The following is a 19,158-nucleotide window of genomic DNA, read 5'->3' on the forward strand; positions in this document are numbered from 1 at the left end:
ATAATGTGATTTCTGCACTGAAAATTCTTAACCAGGGCTGATCACTTTGTGGGAAAAGAACTGATTCCAGCTTTATGTGTTATTGTTGTTTTTCACTGAGTTTTCGACTCCTGGCAACTGCCTGCAGTTTTCTTGGCATGATTTCAGACGTGATTTGCCATTGCTTCCTTCCTAGGATGCAAGAGAAGGACTGGCCCAAGGTTACCCAGCAGGCTTTATGTCTTCTAAGATGAGACTAGAATTCATAGTTTCCTGGTTTCTATCCTGATACTTTATCCTCTACACCAGGGGTGTCAAACTCAATTTCATTGAGGGCCACATCAGCACTGAGGTTGCCCTCAGGGGGCTAGGTGGGTGTGGCCAGGGTGGGTGCAGCCTACTGGGTGGGCATGAATGAAGTGGGTGTGGCCTATTGGGTGGGCAAGGCCAGCTCTACATCGTTCGTGTCAAGGGTGTCTGTGGGGGCCTGGGCAAGAGTGGGACAGATCTGAGGGTCTCTGGCAGAAGGGGGTGGGACCAGGGCAAGTGCCAAGGCATGGTCCACTGGAGGAGCCTCACTGTTCCTCTCAGGCCATGCAGGGGGAGGGGCTGGATGGTGGTGTGGGCTACCCGGAGTCCTGGGCACCAGAGGTCAAATGCCCAGCCTGTCCCTCGAGCACCCATGGCACTAAGCCCAGTTCCACTTCCCCAAGGGGTCATCCAACTGCACTTACCTCCTCAAGGCTGCTGCTGCTGTGCTTGCTCGTGATGGGTACAAGGGCAAAGTCAGAGGGAGGCCCATTCCCTTTCCATGGGAGGAGATCTGGCTTTGCTAAGCTCTCCTTACCAATAGGATGGGAGACCCCAGGATAGGCCAGGAGGAGGGGGCAAGAGGATGGTGAAAGGGCAGCAGGGCAGGACTAAGGTAGGACTTCCCTCAGACCCTTCATCTCCTTTCCTTCTTTCCTTCCTTCTTTCCTAAGTACAGAGTGATGGGAAAATATTTGAGATGAGGGAGGAAGAAAAACAGGCAAGAAATGCAGCTGGGGAGGTGTCACCCTTCATGACGCATGAAGAAATGCACCATTGCCTGGAAGTGGCCAGCACGATGGTGCATTTCTTCATTCCTCACAAAGGTGACACCTCCCCAGCAGGCATCCAGGGGGCGGGGGCGACGTGGCAGGGGCTGGTTCCTTGCTGTTTCCAGACGGCCTTGTGGAGCTAAGACTGAATGTTTTTCAGCATAGATGGCCATCATAAAATTGTACATTGGCTCCTGGCCAGCCTGGGCCAGGGCCAAGGCAATGGGGGCCTTTCCCTCACTATTTCTAGGATGGCTTCGCGGATCACATGAAACCACTTTGTGGGCCGCATCCGACCCCTGGGCCTTGTGTTTGACATGTCTGCTCTACACCAAGCTCCTCTACATGTCCTTCTCTCACTCCAAATACATCCATATAACTACAACCTCAATTTCCAGATGTTGGAGCCCACCAGCCATAGGCAGCCCTGCAACTTCTAAAGCTATGGAGAGCCCTTCCACTTTTTATTTTTTATTTATTACATTTATATGCTGCCAATTTCACTATCAAGTGACTCTGGTTGGCTTTTCCTACTGGATGGCTGATTAGCTAGTTCAATTGGCCTGTTGGGGGGGGGGGAGAGAGAGAGAGAGAGAGAGAGGGAGGGAGGGAGGGAGTGTGTGTGTGTGTGTGTGAGAGAGAGAGAGAGAGAAGAAGAAAATTCCAGGATATATGTTCAGGCCTGGGGAGAAACTTTTGTTCTTTTTCCAACCCGATCTCCACTAAACCCATATAAAGAAGAAATCCAAAATCTAAGGGAGGTAAATCTATTAGACGTATTCTCAAGAGACTGATCAGGCATAATGAGTGATAAAACCCTGAATTCTTACAATTTTTTCTTAGATATTGAAAGTTACTGTAAACAGATATTGCTATCAAATGTAAGCTTATTTAAGTCCCCTTGATTTTAGAGGAAGCACTAAGCATTGGCTTAAATAGCTGCTGTTGAAAGCAGTGGGGTTTAAAGGGGGTTAACCTGGCTAGATGGTGTCAATTAACTATGAAATTGGTATTTGATGAGATCTTATAAGGATTTCAGTAATTTGTATTACAGGGTATTTCTGTCCAGCTTCATGATAATCACAGAGGAAAATGTGCCTCAGTCAAATGAAAGCTGAATATTTTTCCAGATCTTTCATCTTCATCAGCCATGTGGAATATTTCCTACTATATCTGTTGAAAGTGAGAAGACATATAATTTAACAAATCTTCTCCATATCAACTTATGTGAATTGAATTTCCCCCCCTGGCTATTCTTTCTGAGAGAAAAATGTATATATTTTGCTAATTGGCAGGACCCTCACCCCCATCCCAGACCTTAGGGGTTATGAAGATAAAAGCACTTCTCAGACATTAAGTGACCTTCCATTCACTCCCAGCTTGCCTTCAGTGGTCAGTCAGAATTTCAAAAGAAAAAAGGAAAAGAAAATTTCTCCCCTCTTGTTATCTGTTGGCTTGATTCATTTGGCTTTCATGTTTGTTCTAGTAGGACAAATTAAAGGGGGGGGAGGGGTAGGAGACCTTGCAATACATCCTCACATGAGTAGGCACTTTTTACTATGACTATTAGTAAGTGGTTCAGATACTATGCAAACTCCTTGGCATTTCCATTTTGCCCAGGGCGCATTCATTTTCAGCAGCAGCAACAGCTAAAGAGCAGGGATACTTCCCAAGAGAAACCACTTCATGTTCAGCTGTTTAAGTACTCAGTGCAAGAATTTAGTTTTTTCTTCCACAGATTGCCTATGGAAAGAATAAAAAAAGTGAAATGAATAGTGGAAAAATGTAGAACATTCTGATGTCTGAACCCATAGTGTACATTTATTTGAAAGGCAGAATAATTGCACAATTAAAATAGAGTAGCCCTATCTTGCCTAGAATAGCCCCATGGCGAGATGGGCAGCAAATAAATTTAACAAATAAATAAATAAAGCCTTGTTTGGAAGTATTTATTTTTTAAATTTATATCTGGCCTGTTATAAAGGAGCTAAAGTTGTGTACACCATGTTCCAGTCTACTTTGTCCCACAACAATCCGTAAGGTAACTTGGCCCAAATTCACCTGTGAGCTTCTGTGGCTGACAGTGGACTAGCAATTACATGGACTATACCACTATATCACATGATGCTACACTACAAATACTACAAATCTATCTCTGTGCTTTGGGCAAGGGGAAAGCCATTCCTATCCACAAACACTCTGAGCTGAATTAGATATTTAGTTTTGTTAACAAAGATTCACTACCCCATTCAGCTACATTTAAAAGAGTATGTGGGAGAAGAGAATGAATTATCATCTCACTGGTCTCTCTCATGAGCTGTTTTCTTTCACTCACTTGTTCAGCCTGTCCTATTTCCAATACTGAACAGGGCTGAGGAAAAATCTCTGAAATGCTTGCGTAAATCAAAGTTCAATGAAAGTGGAGCTGGTGAGATTGGAAAAACCAGTTACTACAGTATTTTATCTCCTATCCCAAAGGTGCTTTTTCTCAAGGCAACTGGAGTTTCTTGTTTTTCTTTCAAGACGTTTTGCTTCTCATCCAAGAAGCTTCTTCAGCTCTGACTGGATGGTGGGGAATGAAAGAATTTATAGTCCTTGCAGACAGTTGGTCATTTCTTTTAGAGAGTCATTGTGGCCACTTGGAGGCTTATCTGTGCCTTCAGGGTCACCTGAGTAGTGCAAATGGGTGTGGAGCCTGCTTGGAACTGCTGAAAGGACTGTGCTATAGACTGAAGGTAGATGATGTCGTATCCCTCCCTCTCTGTTGAGAAAGGGCAGTTCAATTTTGACACAGATGGCCTCTTTGATTTCTATTTCAAACCAGTGGTCCTCTCTGTCCAAAATGTGGACTTTGCTGTCTTTGAATGAGTGGCTTTTGTCTTTTAAATGCAGATGGACTGCTGAATCCTGTCTTGATGGGTTTGTTCTCCTATGTTGTGCCATGAGATTATGAAGTGGTTGTTTTGTTTCCCCGATGCACACATCTGCATAATGGCTCACCGCATTGTACTGCATATACCACATTGCTCAGTTTGTATCTGGGTGTTTTATCTTTGGGGTGGACAAGTTTCTGCCTTGAGAAGTGAAAGAAAAAGAAACAAGAAAACAAGAAAAAAAAGGAAGTCCAGTTGTCTTGTGAAAAAAGCACCTTTGGGATAACTATGACTTGGATGACTGAGAATCTCCATAGATACTTTCCCCCCTTATCAAATAGCCTGCATCTCCCCCTGCTCTCTTTCCTCACAATTACAACACAGTGCTTCTGACATGTGTTCTTGCTGGAAAGACCATTAGGTATCATGCAGAAGAAGGCCAGAACCTGTTCTCCAACACCCCAGAGTACATGAAGTTAAAGGAAGGCAAATTCCAGCTTGACCTTCAGAAAAATCTTCCCCATAAAAGCAACTGGTCAATCACCAAAGATAGTACTGAGCATTCTTTGCTGGATATGTTTTAAACAGAACTTGGACTTCTAATGGAAATGCTTTAATCTGAATTTTTGAGTAGGTGGCTGGACTCAGTGGCTTAAAAGCCCCCTCGAAACTCTCTGAGCCAGTGAAAGCTTCAGCAATGCTTAGCAATTGCTGCCTTCCCTACTAGAAAAAAAACCAAAACAAAATAAAAACCCATCCATCCCCTGATTTGACAGGCTGACAGGGAATGCTGTGATGCTCAGAGAGCAGCTCACCAAGCAACAGAGTGGCAGGATACCATGGGCTGCCAGATCTCTGTACAACTATGCTCTTTAATAGAATGGCAGGAAAGCAGCAATGTCCAGCCTTATAAGACACCTCATCACCTTTTGCAGGATGACAGGAGGGAAGTCAAGATATGAGTGAGAAGGTGCATTTAGGCCCATTTACATGACTCCTGGCCAGATGCAGGCCTTTGGAGTTATGAAAGTAGAAGATCAGGATACCCACCTTGATACTCTTTTGAAAAGCCCTGAAGACAGGGTTTTGCCAGGTGGCCTGGAGACCTCATGGTGATATGGAATCTATCAGGTGGTTTGTTTGATTGTTGTTACCAGAGGGATGAGGGTTTACTGGGTTTTGTATTGGGGGTTTTACATCTATAGGTTGGTGGAGTCACCACGAGTGATTTGGATGACCATATAAATTTTCTTAATAAGTAAAATAAATCACATTAGCTGATACACTTGTCTGTCCTTGAATCCAAATCCTGCAGACCTCTCATTTTATTAGAGACATTTAAAAAAATCACTGAGGCATAAAGACTCCTTTTATTTGGATAACCGGTCCAAAGATATAGCTGAAGTACATTAAGACCGATATCAGTTTCAAGGATTTCTGCAGGAGGAAACCTAAGTTGATAAATGTTGGTGACAAATGTTCCTGAAATTGCAGCCCAAAGGTCCTAAAGTTTCCTTTTATTGCTGGCTTATCAATCAGGCCACGTTTGTTAACATTCCAGGTCTGTCTTTCTAAACATTGTCTCCTCCTCCTCATTTCTCTTTTCTCTCCCCTCTCAACATATGACAAATTATAGAGCCACTCCTTAATCTATCCAGAAGGAAAACAGTCATCATAACCCAAAAAGTTTAGTTGCCTATATACCAAGTCAAGATGACATGCTTCAAATTTTATCTGCTGATTTACTATTGCTATCAACCCAGGCCAACAGTAAACTTTTTACCAGTTCCTGCCACAGGCTCTGTGGTAGCAACTGAATGCAATAAAAGTAGCAAGGCTTTTGCTAACTTAGTTCTCCCAAAGAGGAGGCCAGTTCGGCAATAGATTGGGAGATTCAGGGAGATTTTGTTAATCCTCTAAGAGTAATACAGTCTGGTTAAGAGGTAGAAAGGGGGGAAAAAAGGACAGATTTTCTATTTATCTTGGAATGATTCCCTTTATCCCTTCATCCTTGCCCTGTGCTATCTTTACTGAGGCAACGATAAGGATGGGTGGGTTTTTTCCTTCCACCTCTGGAAAATGCTGGTTTTTGAGGGTTGGTTTATTTAATCTAGAGGGGGGGGGGTTGTTTTTGTTTTTTGTTTTGCTCTCTTTCAAGTAAAATAAAATATTGAGGGGAAAAACCTACAAGTTACAGCACATTAATCACTGTATGCTTGTAAGCCATTGTAAGATGAGATAAAGGCAAAGTCCTTTGACAGATTGCTGGTAGAAATGGAAAGGTAGAAGAGGAGAAGAAAAAGACTGAAAAACCTGAAGGCACACGTTGGGTACATTTGTGCATGCACACACAGGTGCTGTGAGTGGCTTTCTTCAAATGATGTCATAGTAGAGTAGAAGAACACCCCGAAATAACCCTAAACCTAATATATGCAGAGTCTGATTATTGATACACATACCAAGTGCCTAATGCAATCTACGTAATAATAAATGTCCTAGTCACAGAAGAGAATTGCGTCAGTTTGGGATCGCAGCCAAAAAATCTCTCTAGCAGCCAGCAGATGAACTCAGACTTTAAAATATTTACAGGATAGGAGGCCGAGCCCAGGAGGAAGGCCCCCTTATTATAGAATTTATAGTCTCCCCACAGCCAGCTGCATTTTCTGCTCCTCAGTCCTCATGTGGCCATCTTTGGGTAGATAGATGATGATACCACTTTGCAAATCTAACATAATTGATGACAGAGCTCAAGGTAGAATGTATGGACTGGATAGAGATGAGCTGCTTTCAGAGTTATTATGAAATCAGAATAACTTTTAAAATTTTGAGGAGAATTAAGCTTGACAAACAGGGGATGCACTCCTGGCAAAGTGGTTTTAACAAAAATTGCACACACAGATCTTGTGCACGTGTACACTCCCAGAACCTAAAGGAATAAACAATAGTATAAACCAGTGTTTCTCAACCTTGACAATTTTAAGGCATGTGGACTTCAACTCCCAGAATTCCACAGCCAGCAATGCTGGCTGTGGAATTCTGGGAGTTGAAGTCCACATGCCTTAAAATTGTCAAGGTTGAGAAACACTGATATAAACAATAGTATAAATTCATGCAGTTATACATATTGGCGTACAGGACTAGGATGAACAAAACCCAAATTCCATCAGTACATTTTAGTCTCAGATACTTTTTATAGTTGATGCATGAGCCATAGAGAATCAGCATTTCCTTTTTCTTCAGTCTCCTGACAGCCTGATTCACTGGTTCGCCAGTATGTTTTATAAAGACCTGTCAGTTGCATACCACTTTCAGAAAAAGAAACAAACCAACACTTTCATTCACATCTTGTCAAATACATGTTGAGTGCTTTAAGAACAAAACTGATGGATGGTTCTGATTTACGTTGAAAGGTGTACTGCTGGTGCTATTATTTGCCTGGGTAGTGGAGAATGAATTGAGCAGAATGCTAGAAAGAAAAGAAGATAAATGTGAGCATAAAGGGCCGTGTGTTAGCTAATTGTTCCCTTATTGCTTATCTATAAAAGTACATTTGTGCCTTTTAAGAAGACATGATGGATCCAAGACTTTGAGTTTAGAACCATCTCTGTTTGAATCCAAAATGGAAGGAAAGCTTCTAACTATTAATTTTAGGTTAATATAATTTTACTGGGGACCATAATCACCACAATATGCAAGCTTTTGTAGAACAAGCCATTGCAATGCAAAACTAAGAAGAGATTGGGATAGAGGTTTTCTGATTAGATTTTTAAAAAAAAAACAAACGGTTTTGTGCTATGTTATAAGTGGTCTGTTGCCCAAAAAGTGATCTAAAGATATCTGAAATAAGTACTTTTGGGGGTTTCTGGATAAGCACTGATGATACTAGAGATTATATGTCCCTATGGGTGGTCTCAAAAGGAGACAACACAGCATTAGTCCTCTAGGGCAGGGGTCTGCAACCTTGACAACTTTAAGACTTGTGGACTTCAGCTCCCAGAATTCCTCAGCCAGAATAGCTGATCTAAGGGCCAGCTGACAGATTCTGGCTGACAAAAATCAGAAGAGATTAGGGGAAATCACCCATTTATGCTCTGGAGAGCTGCTCCTTGAAAGGAGATCACAGAGATCGAGTTTCTTGCGGTTGATTGTGAGTTGAGTCAAAGGATTAACAATGTGCCCTTAACTATTGTATACCCTGGCATTTAATAGGCAAAAGCCTCACTTTCTCAGACACAGTAGATTTAGTTAATTTACAGCCTAAGAGAGATATTCTGAATGGCATGGAAGATCAAAGACTCTTGGTAAGGTGTTCTTTTTTTAAAAAAAAATTAAATTAGAAGCAAATGCTTAACAAGATTGTGATTTAAGAAAGTTTTATTGGTAGTTCTCACGTAACAACTGGTTGCTAAGAGCAGTGGTGGCGCAATTGTTAGAATGCGGTACTGCAGGGTAATTCTGCTGACTGCTGGCTGCCAGCAGTTCAGCAGTTCAATTCTCACTGGGTCAAGGTTGACAGAAATCCCCAAAGATACTTATGACATGATTTCGAAACTCCAACAATTTTGGGTGCGTGTGCATGTGCATCCATACACACATGCACACACTGTCATATGATCCCATTTTGTGTGCTTCCTAACCCGTTCACAATTTCTGCTGTTTGCAGCATCCCACAGTCATGTGACCACAAATTTTGGCATTCCCCCCCCTATTTCTGACATTTACTTCCTGTTTCTGGCAAAAAATGCTCATTGGGTATAATGCATTCATTTAACAACCACTGTATTCATTTAATAACCACAGCATTCATTTAACAGCTGCATCTTTTGCTTAATGACCTCTGCAAAAGGTCATAAAATTGGGCTTGATTACATGATGACCTGCCCACTGAGTGCCAGGGCTTATAATAATAATTATTATAATAATAATTCTGGGCACAATTATGGCCGTAGGTTGGAGATTATCTATAAATGAATTAAGGAATAGTAATTGTAGAAGATGGAATACTTTTTTATTATTTATTTTTTATAACAAATTTTATTAGTTTTCCAATTTAACATCCAAGTAGTTAGAAAGCAACATGGTGACTGGGTAATCAATAGTTCAGTAACAAAATTTTAGTACATATCTCAGATTACATTATTAAAAATTCCTTCTCTATTTCCCTTAATATTTGATATAATACTTAAAATTAGTAAATTTCTAACCATAACAAGTTCAATTAAAACATTTGTCAATCTTATTTTTGCTTATACATATCATTATCCTGTTTTTAAGTTTTACCTAATTCTTAATTTTTAATTACAGTATTCCAGTTTTAACCTTTAACATCCATAATATTCAAATTTCTGCTAACCCAAATTTCCTTTATTTCACTACACAAAAGTTATGATGTCTAAAATACACATATTACTTACTTAAATATATTCTTATTTTATTTCCTAAACATTTTCTATTTCTTATTCTAGTACATCACAGCTTACTAATAGAGTAACCTTTTTTTTATGAAAGTGCCTTTGAAAATAGCAAAATTAACTTGATAGCAGACTGTACCTTTGTAGGAATGCTCTTTTTAAAATTATTTCTCAAATTTCTACACTGCCCATTCATCTGAATGATTATTATTAAAGACAGTAGACAATTAATGGATTTCACAAAATAAGAAGATAAAGGTAATACAATAGGAGTTAAACTGTATGACTGTAACTAGGGAGAACTAATTGGGACTAAAGTGTTCTCTATTTTTTCTTTAAAGATAGAGAAAAACAAAACAAAACCAAACAAGCAAAACAAAAACCAGGAGAAGCCTGCCTTTTATCTTTACCCTTGTAATTAACATACTTTCGCTTTCTCATAATGATAATCACCAGAAATTGTTCCCAATTAGGAGGATAGAGAGGATTATTACAGCAATTTACATATAAGGGCATTTTACCAGATTTATTGCATAAAATATTTGAAGAATCTGACAAAAAAAAGGACTCAATGGTTGCCAATAGTTTGGATGCTTTAAAAAGGAAATGGAAGAGTGATTTTCAAGAATAAAAAAAATAAAAGTATGGAAAAATAAGTTAAGAAGATTGAAGAATCTGTAGAGCGACTGGCCAGAGACCTAAAACAAATTATTGACAAAGTAGAAGTTTTGGAAAGTAAGACAGAAATTATAAATAGAGAGAGGGAGAAAAATTTGGATAACGTGGTGCTATTAACCTGGGATATAAATGAAGCAAATGCTTCATTTTCTCAGGAGAGAAAAAAATCTTTATTTGAAAAAGTTGAAAAGCTGAAAAAGCTCCCTTAATTCACACAAAGATAAAAGAGGAAAGAGGGGAAGTGAATTCAGACTTGTAAGATTCTGTTACTGTAACCATTGCAATAAATGTAATTCAAGGCTTATGTGTATCTATTTCCTGATCTACTTTGTAGGGCTGACACTACTCTCAGTTTTATAGAGCTTTCTTCTTGTCAGCTCTATAAGGTAGTTCAGACTAATGCTGTATAGATCTAACAGTACTTTTATTGGAATGGCGAAGAACCTTGCAAATCTGTATGTGCTTCCCCTCCACTCTCTTGATCTTCATCTGAATTAGGGAGGGGCGTATCTCAGACATCTGCTCAAGACAGTTTCTTGAAGTGGGCTCAAGATGTGCTTATTTGATCATTGTCTGGAAACAGCCTTCCTCCTGTCCCTCAAGACCATCTTCTATGCCCTCTAGACCTCTATAACGCTGATAAATCTAGTTCCCAATTGACAGAAATCTATACTAACAGAAAAAAATGGGGTTGTTAGGCCCATAGAACAGGCACACTGGCTGAGGAATTCTGGGAGTTGAAGTCCACAAGTCATAAAAGGGCCACATTTGAAGACCCCTGCCATAGAAGGTAAGCTTGACACCAGCCTCTTTGGGGAGATTAACTATTGCCTTGCCAAATCAAGGAAAATATACACTTTGATGTCATGGGTTTAATCAGAGTATCCATTGCTGTTCTCTTGTCTTTGCTGTTATTGAATTTCCTTGACGACTTGTGATAATATTTGGTTTCCTTTGTGCTGCACTGGAATTCTGTGGATGGATTGCTTCATGTTTGCTGTCCTATTGGCTATGGGAGTTGAACTGTTGATTAGAAGAATTCACCAATCTTGAACATCTTGCAGAGATAGGGTGCCATTTGATGTCTTAGAACTGATACCTATCATTGTCCCCATACTAGGGCCAAAGATAGTGCTTCTGGGTTTTACAGTAGAGCTACCAGATCCAGGTAGCAGTAAAGAGATACAGAAAACTCCAACTTGGTTAGATTTTTGCAATCCAGATAGCCCTAATTTACAGCAGAAGTATTTATAGCTCATCCGGCACTGACCAGGGTTCTCCCTCTTCAGGTTTAATGGTTCAGCCATAGCAAATGAGCCCTGCATGAGAAGGTGGCAGCCAGGGACAAATATTATCAGATAGCTTGCCAAGGTGACTGGTTCTGAGAGACTTCTCTTTCCTGTTCTGCTTTCACAGAAGATATCAGAAAGAGAGAAAAATAAGGAATGGAGGAATAATAATGGACCTATTCAGAGGGGAGGGGAAGGGGTGTTCCTGTACCAGCTTGAAGTGGCCAACTGACACCGAGCTTACCCCTTACTGGCTCCAAATGATTCTTTTGCTAGCAAGTTCAGGAAAATGCAATCTGAAATCTCCTTGAGGTTGTTCGACCCATAGAAGGTAAACTTGACACATGCCTTTTTGGGAAACTAAATATTGCTTTGCCAAATCAAGGAAAATATATTCTTTGTCCTGAGTCTAATCTGTGTATCCAAAAATCATCCAGGCACCTAAAGCCACTATTCTACTGGCCCTAGTAAAATGATAAAGGTTCGATCTAGTTTTCACCAGTTGTGCCATTGTATAGAGAAGATTATATGGGAGAGGTTTTTGGAGAAACGAAAACTGAATTCTGCCTATTTAGCACTCTTGGCATGAGGTCAATTTATCAGGTGCTTTAACGGGTGCTATAGCAAAACTATGTCACAATGAGCAACTACTACTCATACTTAACTGTTTTAATGTAGGTTTATTTAGAAAGCTCCCAAATTATGTACATGTCTTGTTTGCTTCTTGGGTGTGATGGACAATCCAGCCATTTTGGAATAAGCTGAGCTTAATTTAGATGTTGATTTCTTCTGAGTAGCTGTAGTCAAAATCATAGACTGCTCCAGTTGTGACAACCTGTTTGCTTCAGAGTACTTTCAATGTGTCCTAACTGACTTCAGAGACAACTCTTAATTTTGCTCAGAACAGAAGAAAACATTACTTTCAAGTCATCTGGTCTATTTATTTTCTCTGCTTGTTGAACCCAAGGTTTAGATAGTATCTGGTTTAACATACCCCCTTATACCAGCACACATTCTCCTATTCAGAGATTATCTTAACTCTTTCTGCTGTCATACTGTTTTCTTTTTAATCACTTAAAGGACAGGTATACCTTTTTTCTTAAAGTCTTTTCAAGTCTTCTTTCCACTTGTATAATTAAATAATTCTTTGAAGCATCAAACTTAATATACTTATTTTGAAAAAAAAAAAACTTGCCCAAAGAAGTGTAGAAGATCACTTCATGATTGTTACAGGACCAACCTATAATTGCTATAAACAGCCTGTTCACCTGTCAAAATGAAGAATATGTTTAGCAGAGAAGACTGCATTTGTCTTTCATGTGGAAATGAATTCCTATTATGGACTTAATTAAGTCAAGTCAAATCTTTTTTTAATGGACAGTTCACCCTATCAATATAACTCACTCTCAGATTTGAATATATTTATTTATAGCTTGGTATAAATGGTAGAGATGATGGAGAAAAGAGACTGGACAACCATTTATCTGAAATGGTATACGGTCTCCTGCTTGAGCAGAGGGTTGGACTAGAAGACCTCTGAGGTCCCTTCCAACTCTATTATTTTATGTTCTACATACTATGGTACCAGCTGCAGCACTGGACATGGACATGAAGGGTTTAGAAAAGACAGCCGATGGGCTTTAATCCTCAATTCATTAGAAGAAGTATATACCAGAAATTGCAGTTGAATAGGATGCTAAGTTTTTGCTTCCTGATTAGGGTATGTTAGTTTAGTTACTTGGAAACAGTTAAGGGAAGTGCTTCAACAGTGGAAATTAATAGGCTGCTTCTGCCAACAAGCTGGACTTCTCTGCTATTCTGACTTGTAGTTTGCAGACATCACCAGTACAATGGCTCTAATAGAATTAGAAATGGGTAGGATGACGTTTAACCAGGTGAAATTGATGTGCAGATCACATTTGCATTTTATTATTTTTTTCATTCCAATTTATTTCAATGTAGGGACTCTGGGCAATTCATAATATAATAGATGAGGATCAGCTGCTCAGCACAAAAACATAGCTAAAATGTCACCCTAACAAGGAACTCCATTCACCCAAACCCAAGGCCTGGGAAGATAACTAGCTCTTCAAGGCCTTATAGAATGCCAACAGGGAGGGAGTGACATGGGTTTCAGGTGTTCTAGAGGACAGGTACTGTGAAAGTAGTCTGCTTTGTTGAAAGATGGTGCCTTCAACTTAGTCATCCCAAAGGTGCTTTTTCTCATCCAAGAAGCTTCTTCAGTTCTGTTCTCATCCAAGAAGCTTCTTCAGTTCTGAACAAGCTTCTTGGATGAGAACAGAACTGAAGAAGCTTCTTGGATGTGAAGTGAAGTGTCTTCAAGGAAAAACAAAGAAAGTCCAGTTGCCTTTTGAAAAAGCACTTTTGGGACAACCATGACCTGGATGACTGAAATCTCCAAAGACTCTCAACTCAGTCTTGGAAACTACACGGACAGGTCTATGCGGTGTTCTTGGCAACATTTCCTGAAGAATTTGGCCTTGTTTTCTTCCTAGGGTTGTGATAGAGCGACTGGCTTAAAGTCACCCAGATGGGCTGTGTGACTAAAATGAAGATTTCACCACTTCTGGGCTAGCACCACAATCACTCCCCTTGATCAGTTTCAATCCCCAAACTCTCCCTAGATCAATTTCAACCTTTTCCTGCTAGAATGCAAATATTTCAGACACTTTACCAACTAAATGTGTTGAGGGTCCACATTTTTTTTATTAATTTGTGTATCTCAATAGTCATTTAGACTACTTAATATAATTTACACTGGAATATTGTTTGAATGTGTTGCATATCCTTTTAATAATTTATAAGACAATGGTCCTATAATCCACATAATTTCTCTCTCATATTTATCATTTCAGAATACAAAAGGAAAAAAAAATACCTCCAAATATTTTGATCAGTTTTCTTTTTCTCCTTTAAGAGGAAAAATCAAAACTGACAGTTTAGATTATTAGGGTAAATTTTCTTTTTCTTTTTTTTAAGGAAAAAAAACCCCTTACTCTCATTACATCTGGGAATAGAAAATGGGCAAAGCAAGGGAATTCAATGAAAGCTGACAAAAGAGTATCACAACTAGCATTAAAAGCAGTGGTGGGATTCAGTCGGTTCACACCACTTCGGCAGAACCGGTAGCTACTTTTTTGTTGCCCAGGCCCAGAACAGACTTCCGGAAGCGGCATCCACACAGAGAACCGGTTTGTTCACATATTTGAATCCCACCACTGATTAAAAGTGCATCCAAGAGCAGAAAACCCACCCTCCCCATTGGCCCCTTTAATAAAATTCTTTTGTTGCTGATGGAAAACAAGCACAATAACTCTCACGCTCCTGCTCTCATGCTGTTTCTGACACACAACAATAATAAGAGATTTTACAACTGCCAAATCAAAAATGACGGTGAAATTCTTGCCAGAGAAGCTAACAGTGGGATTAAGCGGATTAGTCTACTGTACAGGAATCCGAGGAACGTACCCACATGCACCTTTGTTGTGGATTACTGAGAAGCAGTGTTATGGTTTTACATCTCCCAGAAACATATGGGTGAGAGAGAGTTGGTTTTATTTTGATTTGTTTGCTTTTGTTGTAACTAAGAACAGTTCCCTCTCATACTATATTGCCTTTTAGAGGCTGCTGATGTCAGCAAATACAAAGCTTTGTTGAAAGCAACTGTCTCAGCATTCTAACTCATTAGCCATCAAAGGTTTTTCTGATACACAGATATAAATACCAAATAAACACTGCCAATTTCTGAAAAAAATTAAATAACCCGGCTTCTTAAGGGAGGCCTGATCTCCCCAAACATCACTACCACTATCTTAGCTCAAGTAGTCTAAGATGAAGCTGTTTTACATAACCTTTGCTTAATACCTTTTTCTTTTAAAACTGCTCTTAGAATAATTGTATATTTAAATATTAGCCTTATATAGCACCCTGTCAATAAGATATACATTAAAAATGATGAGTGCAAAATGTCAAATTATAAGTGAGAACCGGGGTAGAAAATGCTGACTAGGTGATATTTTGAGTCATATACTTTCTCTTTTCTTCACTTATATCCTAAGGTTGCATGCTTGGTGGGAATATTTAAAAGGGTAGAAAATTCTGGATTCAAATACATACATTCAGGACTTTTTTTGTCATACGATGCCCAGAACAGAGTTCCAGCACCTTTTTTGGATGGAACCTTGAAGGGTATGCAAGGTGGGTTGTATGATGTGTGTGAGTTCCGGCACCTTTTTTTTTTTTTTTTACATAAAAAGCACTGCATACATTGATTTGGAGGACTTTAATGAATAATATACACCTGAGATTTTTTCTTTTGGGTTTTATGTACAAACATTCATAAGTCATGGAACATTGCTTTTGTACATGAGAACAGCAGCAAAATTATTGTATGCACAAAGATGGGAAAATCACATTATTCATAATGGAGGAATGTTGATGAAGATGATGGAACTTGCTGATATGGTTAAACTGACTTATCTGATCAGAAAAAAGACAATATCTACTGCTGACTGGAAACCCCCTATAATTTTTTTTCCATGAAAAAAAAACCCAAAACCCAAACGTATGATTTACTGTATGATTTTGATGGGGAGGTAGAATAGATTATAGAAAGAAAGCTATGTTGTAACCATCTGTAATTGTATTTATAACTTCTACAAAGAAGAGTAAAACTCCTTTCTTTTTTCTTTCCTTTTAATTTTTTTCTTTCCTTTTAGTTTCCTCTTTGATTTTTTTCTTTTTCTTTCATTTTTCTCACTTTATATTGGTTTGTATTAGTTTTTGCTTCCTTTTTTTTAAAAAAAATCTTTAACAAGAAAGTATTCAAAAATTGTTGCTTTTGCTAAACTGACATATTAAATATGCCTACCATTACTATGAAAAGGAGAGTACAAGCCAAGAAAAAAAGCAGTTCCCCTGTTTCACTTCAGCATTAACAGTTTGTATTAGCATCCAATCATAAATTAATACAGCCTTAGGAAACGTAACGATACTGACACGGCATCTCTCATTTGGTTCTAAATGAAAGCTGGGATAACCTACTTGAGCAGTAATGTGTTCTCAGCATGTGGGAATTAACTGCTCAATATAATAAGTACCACTGAATCTTCCATCTTGGTACAGATAAAGAGGAATTGTCACCAATAAAAAAACAGAAAAGCAAAAAAAAAAAAAAAAGAAAGAAAGAAGGAAAGAAAGAAAGAAAGAAAAAACAAAAAAAATATCTCACACCAGATTTTTTTTTGAAGAAAAACAAACAAATCAGCTTTTTTTAAATGCCCTTTAAATGGTATAGGTTAAAATCATCTTACAGGATTTAAAAACAGCAATTAAATGTTTCCATGCTTGCTTTCCAACTCTGTCGGTAGGAAAAACGAAAATAAGCCTAAGTGCTATACCTAAGTGCCTTACTAATAAGTCGCTGTGAAAAATCTCATTAATTCAGCCCAGCTCCCCAGATCAGTCACTAAAGCCTTGTATTGTCAGTCTTCTTCTGGCCTTTTCAGCATTTCCATAGCCTAACGAGTAGGGTCTCCATGGAAACCAAGCAGTGATGCTTTGCACATCCCTGGAACTTTTTGTTCTTGACAAAGCTTGAAAAATCACATGCAGCAAGAGAGTTTAACATGGTGAACTGAATCCTGACCCACACTTATAAAATGATGAACCCTGGCGTACCAATTTTTTATTAGAAATGATTTCCTTACAAGATACAGTACCTGGTTAAGCTGGCAAACACTGTAACAAGTTAACATCATGAACCACACAGGTTTTGCCTAGAGAAAAAATGAAGGTGGAAGTGAGCAAACAAATAAGGGAAGCAAAGATACTAGGAGGCTTCATAGAAGCCAACTAGTTCTGGCTTAGAGTATAATATGGAAGTGCCCAGAACATGAAGTGGAAAAGTCATATATTCCTGTAAATATATTATCTTGTGGAACCATCATGCATGTCCCAAAGAGTATTTGATGCAATTTTGTGTGCCTAGAACACAAACTGCCATCTATTTGTCGTGGCTGGCCAGCCTCAAAAGTCAATGGTTTTGTGCCACGTGTGATCCATGTCCAAGACCCAATGCAATGGCAACTTTGCCCCATGCAAGGATCATCTATGGTTTCCATGTTTTTCCTTTTCTATAAAATGAATAACCATCTTTAAGAAATCAAACAAGTAAATAAAAATGCCTAAAGGGAAGAAAATAGCAAAATAGAGGAGGAAAACCCCAATCAGGACTCAGCATCTGCACTCATGAAATGTAACTAATCTGAGATCTTCAACTTGATTTCCAAAGGCCTTTATAAGAGACCAGTTCTAACAAGAGCAACTTTCTCTTCTCTGGTAACCTATTATATGGACAAAAATGAAGATATGTCAGGGGAAAAAGGTTAGAAAAGAAGCTTGAGTTGGTGAGGAGATGTCTTACTCTCTTTTGGGTCTACCCACAACTATTTCTGGTGTACAGTTTCGAGAACATTCCTTGTATGAGAAAGTTGTTGTGGAAAAAAGACATCACCTGTCCTTGAATAATACAATAGAGCAGAGGTCTCCAAACTTGGCAACATTAAGACTTATGGACTTCAACTCCTAGAATTCCTCAGGGGATACTAGAACACAGAAAAATGGTCTCTCTGTCTCTCTGTATGTGTTTATGTCTATATACGTTTCTGTGTTTACTTAGGCTAAACTCTTTGTCCATTGAGCTCACTATTGCTTATTCTGATGAACAACGTCATTCAAGTCACTGTAGTCATCTGGGATTTAAACAATTTAACTGAAAATAATTCAGATTGAATCTGGGGAACAGCTAACATAGAAAGCAGGGGCTCCACCTCTGAGCTATGGGCAAAAGAGCCCACAAATCAAACTTTGAATTTCATTTTTTCCCTCTCAAATTAATAGGTTGTTCTTCCTCGTAGATTTTGAACAATGGGGAATATCTTGCAATCAATGTTTAGAGGCAGGATTAAAGTATGCTATCAAAGGATGCCTCCGAGTGTAATTTCAACTGAAATATTTCCAGTGCCTATATATTTTGCTTATGCCCTATCTCATCTAGAAGAGATAAAAACTTCAAACCAAGCTCACCCAGTATTCTATAATCTAACTAATGAGCCAAAGGATATTGCTATCTTTACCCTAAAGCTTTCTTTTTTTAAAATCAAACCGCAAATATGTCTCTTTTTTTTTCAGAGGTAGGATATAAGGATATACATTTCTGGATTATATTGCTGTAGATTGCAGATGATAAGACTCATATAATGGAATTTTTTTTCCAGATTTAAAAAGAAGAAATATTGGAGAAAATAGCACCTGTTGATAAGGCTAACCTAAATTTAGTTTTCTGTGTGCTAGAGATTTTCTTTTTCTTTTTGGAATGAAAAGCAGTCAAGTGAAATTTTATCTGAATTAGTATTACCTGACACACTCTATGTTTAGGTTCAATAGGCCACTTCAGTAACCTAACCTAGAACCTCTATTCCCTTTTATACTTTGTGTGTGAAGGCTTTCCCAAATCCTAGAATCCTTTATGTCTAGGTTCCAGGATCAGATAAAGCTAATTATGCATGATTGGGATAGTCTCACATTCTTTTTAGACACACCTTCATTCAAGTAACAAATTTAAGGGCTACAACAATTGAGACTAAAATGAAAATCGGTACCATTTTGTTGGATTCCTCAGAAATTCATCCATTCTTTTTATTGACAATTTCTGTATGCCCCATCTTGCAAATTCGAAGAAATGACTATGCCCTGCCAATCAACTACCAACCTACTAGTATCTGGATTTTTCGTATAATCCAAAATAAATTATCAATAAAAGAGT

The sequence above is a fragment of the Crotalus tigris genome, unplaced genomic scaffold (assembly GCF_016545835.1).
Source record: "Crotalus tigris isolate CLP2741 ecotype Arizona unplaced genomic scaffold, ASM1654583v1 scf7180000024119.3904262, whole genome shotgun sequence".
NCBI lineage: Eukaryota > Metazoa > Chordata > Lepidosauria > Squamata > Viperidae > Crotalus > Crotalus tigris.